Source organism: Elephas maximus, chromosome 1 (genome assembly GCF_024166365.1).
Source record: "Elephas maximus indicus isolate mEleMax1 chromosome 1, mEleMax1 primary haplotype, whole genome shotgun sequence".
Classification (NCBI taxonomy): Eukaryota; Metazoa; Chordata; class Mammalia; order Proboscidea; family Elephantidae; genus Elephas; species Elephas maximus.
The window spans coordinates 201,964,032-201,975,506 of NC_064819.1; the positions used below are offsets into that span (position 1 = coordinate 201,964,032).

An 11,475-nucleotide genomic window follows, 5' to 3' on the forward strand; every position below is an offset into this window, starting at 1 on the left:
CCGACTGGGGTCCGTGCCCTGGAGTAGTCAAGCCAATGAAATGTACTGCAAGTCAGAAAGAGTGAGAAAATTTATTCAGGAGATGTATACATCACTTGGGACCAGGCAGCAACACAGGCTCTCTCGATGGAGTATACCTGGTGATGTATACATCTCCTAAATAAACTTTCTCACTCTTTTTGACTTGGAGCATGTTTCATTGGCTCAACTGCTCCAGGACTCAGACCCCAATTTGGTAACAAATTTTTGGCACCCAACATGGGGCCTGAATTACTCTGGCCTCAGTTCCATCTCCCTAAGGACCGAGCCCCAGGAAAGACCCGGGAAGAGAGAAGGCACATCCCACCTTTGGTTTGGGTGGTCTCTCAACCTGTGGTTGCCTGAAGTTCCAGTGACAGGGGCGGACTCCACAGCAGCGAGCTCTGGACATAGGGAGAAAGTTTCTGTTGGCCATGGTAGGTAACTGGGCATCGGGTAGTAAATCCTCTGTAAAAACCTCAGGGCCATCAATTCCCACAGGCTCCCTCTGCAAATGGGTGACTAGGTCCCATGAAGTTGGACAAGAGACTGGTGAGGTTCCCCATCGCAAGTGGGTATCCAGGAGGCAAGGTTCCGACCAGGAGTCCACTAGGAGCTGGACTTATTTAGGAGTGGATCCCCTAACTAAGAGACATCTTAATATTTTGCATAATCCAGTGTGGTCTGTAAATGGTTCTAGTGATTTTGGTACTATTATGAAGCTTGGTCTGTCCTATACTAGAACTAACAAGTGAGATGTGGAATGTTTTATGACTTTGTGGCATGAAAAAAGAATAAAGCCTCTGTTTTAGTCCCACTCGTGCATGTGAATGATGATGATGGGATAAGAGATGAAGAACCAGAGGATATTTTTCTCATTCCCCCATCTCTAAAAACTCCCTCGGCACCCATTAGTGACCATCAGAAGATGAGGATGGGAAGGCATTGAAAGAGGGGTCAGAGGAGGTGGGACAGATATGGCCTCCCCACACCATTCTAAGACTGGGGTAAAATTTGGCCCAGTTCCCCAGGGAGGGCTTTATCCACTCTGGGAGGTGCCAGTCCCTGCTGCAGAAGGGCCACTTCAGATGATGTGGGTCCATAATCCATTCCTGGCATCTGATTTATACAATGGAAAGTGAAACCTTCCAGAATATCGATCAGACCCACATGCCGTGACTGAACGCATTTAAGATCTTTACCAGCAGAGATCAAGTAAAAGAGGCCGAGAAGAAGAAAAAGGAAAAGATCAGGACATGAAGAAACAGGCAAATCTACTGGCTCTAGGATCAACTAAAGGAAGATGATGAGAGCAAGGTAAGGACGAGCCCCAACTAAAGAAAATCCAATGTGCATTTTGCAAAGAGGAACACTAGAAAAATGAGTGCCCCAAAAGAAAGAATGGAAAAGGGCCAGGCAAGATTGAAAAGGCGGAGAAGCTCTTTCAAGGAGTTATGGAAGAACAAGAGGAGGATTCTGAATGATGGTGACCAGGGGAGATAACTTTAACTTCCCTCCTACCAACACCCTGGTGAAAATTATGGTAGGAAAATAGCCAGTAGACTTTTTGACTGATACCAGAACAGCTTTCTGGGCACTCACCCAGAAACCTAAAAGGACTGTCTCGACCAGCAGTACTCAAGTTGTCGGGTGACTAGAAAAGAGGTGACTAGATCCTTCTTGCAGCCAATGGACTGTGAAATCAGAAAAGTTAAGCTATCTCACCAGTTTCTATACATGCCTGAATGCTCGGTCCCCTTTCTGGGGCACGATTTCCCAAGTAAAGCACAAGCTGAAATCTCTTTTGATGAAAAAGGCTTGTCTCTGACAGTACTGCCCGCAAACATCTGGAAAGTGCAAGCAGCTCCCTTAGCTCTCACCCAACCCGAGTCGGTCTCACCCACAGTTAAAAAAAAGTGGTTGATTCTGTAGCCCCATGAGTCTGGGCCAGCAATCAGCCAGAATGAGCTCGAACTCTTTTCCCTGTGGTCGTGGAGCCGTTACCCAATGTCATGCCTCCTTGGGTTAAGTGGTATCCACTGAGAGTTGAGACTCATCTGGGACTGCAGAGGCTGATCACTGGGTACCTAGAGTGGGGGGCTTTTGTGAGAGTGCCAATCCCCATTCAATACTCCTGTCCTCCCAGTGAAGAAGACATCGACCTGTGAATACCATTTTGTTCAAGATATGCAGGCTGTTAACAAAGTTGTGAAGACTCTACTCCCGGTAGTCCTGGACCCATAAACCCTACTATGGGCTCTCCCACCTTCCTGTACTCATTTTACTGTTTCAGACTTAAAAGACTCTCTCTTCTGTATCCACCCTGGCTGCTGAGAGCCAGCTGATTGTTGTTTTTGAATGAGAAGGGGACAAAAGAAAGAAACAGCTCTTTTGGACTGTGCTACCTCAAGGGTTTCCCCACAATTTTTGGAACAGCACTGGCCCAAGATCTAGAGCAATTACCTCCCTTCAACCGAGGAGAGGTCTTGCAATATGTGGATCTCCTGACAGGGAACAAGTCTGAGAAAGACTCTATTACAAATGGAACAGGCTGCTCGGCCATGACATGAACAGGACCTATGCCATTTTTCTCTCTTCTAAGCTTATTCCTGACTGCTCAGTTCCTTTTTCCTTGTTGAATTTTTACTAATGACTAATGTCTTTTTCAGACTGTAAAAATAAATGATATGATCTAAAGAAAGTCTTAAAAAAAAAAGTCTTGCGACCACTGAAATCACCCTAGGAGACCAGTCACCCCTCTGGGCAGATGAGATGATACTTTGGGGCCATAACCTTCAAAACCACTCCAGGGGCCAGTCAGCCCCTGGGCAGATGAGATGATACCTTGGGACCATGATCACCGGAACCACCCCAGGAGAGAATGACATTCCACAAGCTTCTGAAACCCATGATTTTGCCCTCCATTTGGGGGAGACAGGCTTTGGAGGAAATCATTCCCCTCAGTCTCTTGTGTATCGATACACATTAAAGCTCTTGCTACTTACCTCACTCCAGCCTCAGGAATTGGCTATCTGCAGCAGGCGGCTCTGACCCATGAAATTACGGAAACACGAATACTGTGACTGTCTTAAACTTCCTGGACCAGTGTCTTTGTGAAAGTTACAAGCTAACTTCTCTATCAGGCTACTCAGGGGGTGGAGAAAGATCCTTTCAAATGGACTCCTGAGTGTCAATGAGCTTTTGTGATTTAAAGTCCCAGTTGATGAAAGACCCAGCCCTGGGGCTGCCAGATTATCAGAAGCCCTTTAAATCATGTATAGATGAAAGAAGAGGAGTAGCCATTGGTGTGTTAACACAGTTGTTGGGACCATGGAGATGCCCTGTCCTCTATTTCTCTAAAAATCTGAACACTGTCTCAAAAGGCTGGCCTCCAAGCCTGCCTCCAAGCAGTTGCTGCAGCTAACATTACCATAAAAGAGGCTAATAAATTTACTTTGGGACATGATACTATGAAGTTTGTCCCCCTCATGCAGTGACTGTAGTATTGGAACAAAAGGATATTTGTGGCTTACCTCCAGTAGGCTTGTACTACGTACATCAGACCGAGCTTTTGAGAGAAATCAAATTTAACTTTTGTGAAGTGTTCAAAACTAAACATCAGGTGAAATATTTCCTGGTGTGTGTCAGTTCTTTTTCAGAATAGGTACAGACCTTTCCCTGCTGGACCGAGACAGACTAGAGAGAGGTACAAAAGGTTTCAATTGCTTTAAGAATAAAGTGGAAACTCCACACAGCATAGAGAGAGACCTCAGCCTAGGAGAAAGGTTGAAAGAATGAATCAGACCATAAAATGACATCTTAGTAAACTATACCAAGAGACCAGGCTGCCCTAGACAGACATTCTGTCACTGGCCCTCCTCTGGGTCCATATTGCACCCCATGGAAAATTTAAAATCAGTCCTTTTGAGATACTTTATGGGAAACCATATTGTCTCAACCAATTCTCCCTGAAATCCTCAACCCAGCCCCCTAACATAAAAAAATATATAAGGATGTCTAAATGCTTGCTTTCCCTCACCAAAATTCTTTCTCAGTTATATTGGGCAAAAGTCCCCTCTCGAGATAGCCATACACTTTTGCCAGCCCAGTGACCAGGTGCTCCTCCAAAGGTAGAAGGACCTCCTATTACAGCCTGAGTGGACTAGACCCTTCACCATACTACTCAGCTATCACACAGCCATGAAGCTCGAAGGAGTTAAACCGTGGATCCCTCATTTCCCAAGTCAAGACCTGCCCTGCCTACAGTGACAAAAAAAAAAAAAAAGGAGAAAAAGCCCAAACTACCGATGGCTTGAAGTTAAGACTTCCTAGGGTTAAAAAGTAAAACTCTTTATGATATTAGCTTAAGTGAGAGAGACTTCTCTCCTGGAAATCTTTGTTCCTGAAATAAATGCTCCCCCTGGCTCCTTGTTAAGACAGGATAATTTTTAGATCTATATTGCTAGAGAAGTGTTAAACATTACTAATTTCTGTCTGGACAGGGGGTTGCACTCCAACTCTGCCCTGAAGTCCTGTCTCATTGGTGTTTGTACTCCTCTAGAGGCTTTGAGAAATTCCACCCTTTTCAAACACACAAAGAAAGAACTACAGTATTCTGATACTTATAGCTGGGGGCCTGTTAAAAGGTTCATGAAAATTTTGACTTTTTCTTGACTGATCTCTTGGCTGCCAGATTTTATCTGGCTAAAAACCTTATCCATTAGTAGAATTGGGTTGGTTGTTACAGGTCTGTTAATCTGTTGTGGTCCCCAATTTATGCCTATATGTGAGATGACATTCTCTGAGTTAAACTGCCCAGTGGATGGCTCAAACCCGTCACAAATGAGAGGCCCAATCCTTCCACTTGAAGCATTTTGATCTAAGGGACTAGGTTGAAGCTTGGGATAGAGGTACCTGCCCAAGCTTCAAAAGAAGGGAATATGTGACCCTAACAACTTGTAACATGTTTTCTCCTATTCAAAATGGGTAATTGAAAGCTTGACATACCTAACACCATAATGATGTTCTAAGTCATCTATAAGCATTTTTTACTGTACCAGCTGCACTGGTCTCTTCCAAAGAGGTGCAGAGCCCTCTTGATTCCTGTGGCTTTGGTCTCTCCCAACTTCTTTGTTCTCTTGAGAAATGGTCTCCAACCTGCAAGAAGGCAGCTAGGAAAGCTACCTGGCCCTTTTGACCTGCAACTTTCTTTCTTGCTCCTTATCTCAGTAAGAGTAGACTTGGTAGGTCAGTTCCACTAACCAAGAGATTCTTATGTAAGTTTTTTTCAGCCTGTTACAAAGATACAGATTAGAGCCCAGATGTCTGACGTGCATATCTTTAGTTTAACAAAGAGTTTCTTGTGGTTATTTTGTGATGTATAGGACCATCTGGGCTACCTGCTTAAAAACAATAGGTAATCCTTGCCAAAATGATATATAAGCTCTGATGTAAAAATTGCTTTTAGGGGGACTCCATTAAGGACAGCCTGTGTTGTCGTTGGGGCCCCGCCCCTTGTCCCCGTTGGTGTCACCTCCTAATAAACTTCCTCTATCTGACTTGGAGTATCTTTCACTGGCTGCACTGCTCCAGGGCACAGACCCCAATCAGATAACATTCCATCATTGAAGAGTCTATGAGGATCAAACGAGCAAATGTGTAAACGGTTTGAAGAATAACTAGCTTTACAATTGTGATGTTATTGTTACTTTCATCATGGAAATATTCGAGCTCTGCACTTCTATTCACCTTTGTTTCCTCAAGAAGGAGAAATCAGGATGAAGGGGCAATACAAAGTGGGAAGTATTCAGTATTCTGTGTATCAAATTACCCCAAAACTTAGTGGCTTCAAAGAACACACATTGTTTATCTCAGGGTCTCTCTCACAAGACTGCCCTCACGCTGTTAGCCTAGGGCTGCAGCATCTCAGTCACCTCAAGCTTTACCTGGGGGAGGATTCACTTCCAAGCTTTCCCATGGGACTGAAGACAGGCTCAGGTCCTTGCTGGCTATTGCCCAAAGCCATTGGTTCCTTGCCCTGTAGGCCCTGCCACAGGGCAGCTCACAATGTGGCAGCTGACTTACCTCAGATTCAGGGAGGGAGAGGAGGCACCCAAGAACAGAAAGCCACAGTCTTCTGTACTCTAATCGGGGAAATGACACCTCTTCACTTTTGCTGTCACTTTTTTTACTCAATGGAGCAAGTCACTGCTAGGCCCAGACCACCCTCAAAGGGAGGACATGAATGAGGTGGGGGACATTGGGGTCCATTTTAGAGTCTGCCTACCACAGGGGGAAAAGGAGGAGTGAGTGAAGAAAGAGGGAGACAGAGAGGCAGGGAGAGGCAAAGGGAGAGAGAAAGAAAGAGAAAGGAAAATAATAAAAAATAGAAAAGGAGCATGCAGATTTTGATACGGAATAAGTAGATAACTTTTTTTTTTTTAAATAACACTTTGTTTCTGTTGTGAATCAGGTATAAAATGTTTTATATTTACAGAACTATTGTTTATAATAATTCATTTTATTTTTAGGTATGTTTATTTTGGATTGTGGTTTTATAGTTTAATTTGCAAATGGGAGTATCTGAATTTTTACCAGTTTCATAAGTGTAAGTTTACTCTGGGATTATCAAAGCAACCAAGAGGTAGCCGTTGCAGGCGCTCCTGAGTTGGGCTCTTGCTGACCTCCCTCTGATCACTTCTGACATCCTCTGAGCTTTCCATCAGCAGATCGGTGGGGATACTCAATACTTGACGAGAGGATGTAATTGTTACACAACAACTTATTTAAAAAAAAAAAAAGCTCTGAGTAAAGGTTAAAACAGGAATAAGTTACCAAGAAGTTAAAAAGCCACTTTCTTGTCCTTATAACATATTAAGAGCATTAAATAACAGCCACCCAATGAGTATCTGCTACGTTCAGTGCACTGTGCTGGAGGCTCGGATCAAAAATAACATCCTATTACTACAGTCAAGGAACATGCATTTTTGCCAGGAGGCCAGACAAATTAAAATAAGAAGAAATGCATGTTAACTGACAATATTATTGTGTGGTCTCTGTAGCCAGTCTACCTTGAGTAGAATCTTGGCTCTTCCACTTACTAGCTGTGCAACCTTGGAAAATTTTCCTAACAACTCTGAACCTCAGTTTCCTCATCTATAAAATGAGAATTCTAAGAAAGTCTTTCTCATAAGTTGCTGTGGTGCTTCGTTGAAAGAGAGAGAAGACCACTGGTGATTTCCTTGAGCCTGGTCTCCTTTTCCTTCTAAGGACATAGATGCTTAGCTAGAGATTGCATTTCTCAGCCTACTTTGTCCCAGGGAATGACCATGTGACAACTTAACCTTTACCAAAATTAATGTAGAAAAATATCTGTGAAGCACTAGCACAAGGCGATATTCAACACTATTAGCTGGTAATACCACTGGAGGCAAGAAGGTAATATTACTAGTTCAGTGAAGAAATACAGTCTTGAGGAGATGTAACTTAAACAAGATTTGAAGGAAGAGAAGAATGTTGATGGGCTTAAAACAGAAGAGTTATTTCATGAGTGTGGGGGATGGAAAGGTGGGCATGAAAAGATCAATGGCAGCAAGGCCCAGTATGTTCAGGGAGAATTAAGCCAATATGGCTGGAGGGGAGGGCGGGCTTGGAGATTACTAAGGAAGGAGGTAAGGACCATCACAGAGATGACATGGGGTTTGGGATAAGAAATTTCCTCTTCATTCAAGGGAAGTTTTTGAGCAAGGGTGTGAAATTAGCCAGGTTTACTTAAAATTTCCCGAATACCTACTCTGAATCACACTACCCCTAAAAATAAAAAAACCCCGTTGCCAAGTCAAGTCCATTCTGACTCATAGCGACCCCATAGGACAGAGTAGAATTGCCCCATAGAGTTTCCAAGGACCTTTTGATTAGCAGCCGTAGCTCTTAACCACAACACCACCAGGGTTTCCCACACTATACCAGAGGCATTAAATCCCTGGCATTTCTGGAAGATTTAGCATTACCAACCAAACGAAAGCCCTCAGATGGACAATAGCATGCCATCAGCTAGAACTGGAGAGGCACCAACAGCCTCTTCTACAGCTGCTGAGCTGCATCTGGACCCAGGGTCTCTGGATCCCTAAGGCCACTTCACTGCCTTTTACTAGCAAACTACAGCCTGCCAAAGCTCACAGAATATAGCCTCTCTGTTGGTAAGAGAAAAAAGACTGGGAAAATTGTTTCCCGTGAAACTACCTTGAATCTAGAGGGAAGTCTGAATTGACATCTCCAGATTCCTCCAACTAAAGCTAAGTGGATGGAGAAGATCACCTCCTGGGGAAAATGTGACGTCCCACTAGACACATGGAAAATGTGCCTAGAGGAAAGATAAGACCCACCATAGTTTGGACTTTGCTGGCAGAGTATAGGTGACACAAACCCAGACAAAAAAAAAAAAAACCAAACCCGTTGCTGTTAAGTCGATTCCAACTCATAGCCACCCTATAGAGCAAAGTAGAATTGCCCCACAGAGTTTCAAAGAGTGCTTGGTAGATTCGAACTGCCGACCTTTCAATTAGCGCCTGTAGCACTTAACCACTACTATGCCGCCAGGGTTTCCCAAACCAAGGCAGCAGGCCCTAAAAGGAAGCCAGCAGCAAGCCCTGCCCAGCCTAAGCAGAAAAAACAAGAAAGAAGGGAAAGGAGGAGAGAACAAGAACTGAGACGGGCAGCACTGGCTCTTGCACTTATCTCTGTCTCCAGCATCTAACATGGTGCCTGGCACACAAAACGCCTAATAAAGGCAGCATTTAAGGGAATAGACTAATTCCTGTCCCAGTATTACCACTAGCTTGCTGTTGGACCTTGGACAGCTTGCTGTCCTTACCACGTTCTCAGTTGATCCAGCTAATTTAGTCGAACCACTGATCCCGGGAAGACACTATACATGCTGACTCCACAGGTGGTTTTGAGGGTGAGGGGAAAAGCGCACTTCAGGATGCTTGGTGCACTCTGAGTAGATACATGCATGCATGTGTGTATATATGTGCATGTGTGGGGGGGTATGTATGATAAAGATCAGAAATATACCTCTGTGTTGCTACTGAATATATTTGCCTATGTATTAGTACTAATGACTAAAACACCATGTTCTTTTTCTTATTAACATTTTTCCTGTTAATAAAGTTAATTACAATTTAAGAATGTATATTTTTTCTTATAGGACTTGTATCAATCAGTGTTCCTCAGAGAAGCATAAAACAAGAAGCAGAACCAATAGGACATATATGTCATATATATAGGAAATAGAAATAGGTTTATCTTTAAGAAATTGACTTACCCAGTTACGGAGGATGGCAAATCCAAAACGTGTAGAGTAGGCCTGCAGACTGGAAACTCAGGTAGGGGCTGATGTTATGGCCTTGAGTCCAAAATCTGAAGGGCAAACGGCAGGCTAGAAACTGAACTTTGCAGGAGTTGGGGTTGTGGTCTCCAGGTAAGGTGTCTTCTTCGCCAGGAAACCGCGCTACTTGTCCTTAAGGTCTGCGAGCTGATTGTGTAAAGTCCATCCACATTACTGAGTGTTATCTCCTTTACTTAAAGTCGACTGATTGTAGATGTTAATCACAGCTATAAAAATACCTTCACCACAACACCCTAGATTAATGTTTGATTAAATAACTGGCCTAGCCAAGTTGACATATAAAACTGTTTTTGTATTTTTAAATGTACCCTGCAAACATTATTATGTGGCCTGAACTGGCTGTCATGGGGGAAAAAAAAAAACAAAACCAATGAGTTATACTCTGCTGCCTCAGAAATGCTTATTGAAGCCGTAAGAGTGGTTTCATTCTCCAAAGGAAGCATTTAGATGAGGAAGACATAGCTGTAGACTGAGTCCAGCAGAGCTCCTCACCATTAAGAAAAAAAAAAAATTTTTTTTTTCCTCACCGTTAAAAAAAAAAAATTTTTTTTTCATTACACCATAGTAAATAAAATCAGGGATGGGGAAGTGGGGACTTGAGGCTGGTGAGAGCAAAAGAGTTCAAAGAGAGTCAAAATTGTGGAACACTAGAAAATAAGGGTTAAAAACGACTTCAAGAGAGGCAACTTGATTGTTTCATCACTGAGAGTAAAAACTGAGACGCGCCTTCATTTTTGGTGATATTGAAGTCCCCTAAATGACTGCAACAGATTTTTTATTTGTATAATAAAGGAACCCTAGTGACACAATGATTAAGCATTCAGCTGCTAACCGAAAGGTTGGCAATTCAAACCCACCAGGGGCTGGCGGGGTGGGGGTGTGGCGGAGCGCAGGGAAGACCTAGTGCTCTGTTGCTATAAAATTAAAAATTACTGCCTAGGAAACCCTATGGAGCAGTTGTACTCTCGTATAGGTTCGCTATGATTCAGAATTGACTCAACGGCATGCGACGACATAATAGAGAGGAAGGGGCAGAAGCCTTGCATACGAGTGCTTACAGTGAAGACTGGGAGGAAAGAAGCTGGGATCACCAGCTTAGTAACACAGCCTCCAGACAACTGTCTAGGAGAGAGGTAAAAGAAGGCAAAAAAGAACAAACCTGAGACGATGAGGAGGAAAGGTGCCAGCATCGCAGGCAGACAGCAGAGTCCGGGCCTCAAGTACAATCACTGAATTAGACAATCATAGCCCCTGAGGAGAGAATCCAGGAAAGATGGTAGCAGAGGAGACCAAGAGCATTCTCTGCTGCCCAGAATGTCTCCAGTTCCCTGGCTCTGGATTGAATTATCTTGGGAAGAAATCTGATTCTTAACACCAATGAAGAAATCTGCTGTACAATCTCAGAGGTCACCTCTATCTGTCTTGAGCAGAATACTTCGTGTTAAGCTCTGTATAAAGCCGGGTGGACATTAGTAAATATACAAGGAAATGGCTAGATTGTTCAGGCAAGACATTTCATAGCTCAGTTATCTATTAAAATTATCTGTAATTTGATTACTGTATATCCCAAATAAATGTTCTGCTTTTTTGCCAACCAGTTTCATATTGGACCAACATCTATGTTTATCAGATGTAAAAAATAAAAATACAGGATTTCCAGCTAATTTGAATTTCAGATAAGCAATAAATAAATTTTCAGTACAAATAAGTTCCAATTTGGGAGATATATAGTTCAGTAAAACATGCTTATGAGGACAGACAGGTAAAAAAGAAACCTGGTAGAAGCCAAAGAAGAGGAAGTTTCCAGTAATAAGTGATGAAATTTGGGAATTAAAAAAAAGGAAAAGTAGTGTGTATTCAACTCAAATTAAAAAATAAATAAATACATAGACTTACAAAAACAATCAGCTTAATACTGATTCTATTGTATGTCACCAGATAAATATTTAAAAATTAAGAGTCAGAAAACATGCATTAAGGAGTACATGTTACCTTGGGAAATATTTGGTTTTGTTTGGTTGGTTTTTTGCTTTATTACACCAAACCTA

At 42.8% G+C, this 11,475-nt stretch overlaps 2 protein-coding genes across 4 annotated transcripts in view; both read right to left on the bottom strand.

The window, feature by feature from the left end:
- The window catches only part of LOC126085516 (pantetheinase-like), a 73,042-nt gene extending 63,662 nt beyond the window's left edge, over positions 1-9,380 (bottom strand). Inside the window, exon 1 of the mRNA XM_049901003.1 lies at positions 9,344-9,380. The gene's annotated coding sequence lies outside the window, so the exon portion shown is untranslated. The remainder of the gene's footprint in view (positions 1-9,343) is intronic.
- Positions 1-9,380, bottom strand: part of LOC126085501 (pantetheinase-like) — a 32,463-nt gene extending 23,083 nt beyond the window's left edge. Inside the window, exons 1-2 of one of the 3 annotated variants that reach the window (XM_049900962.1) lie at positions 3,024-3,070; positions 347-422 (exon numbers count right to left, since the gene is read on the bottom strand). The gene's annotated coding sequence lies outside the window, so the exon portion shown is untranslated. Of the gene's footprint in view, positions 1-346; positions 423-3,023; positions 3,071-9,343 lie in introns of those variants that run through there. The other 2 variants (XM_049900971.1, XM_049900980.1) reach the window with 2 other exon arrangements.
- Positions 9,381-11,475: the final 2,095 nt, after the last annotated feature.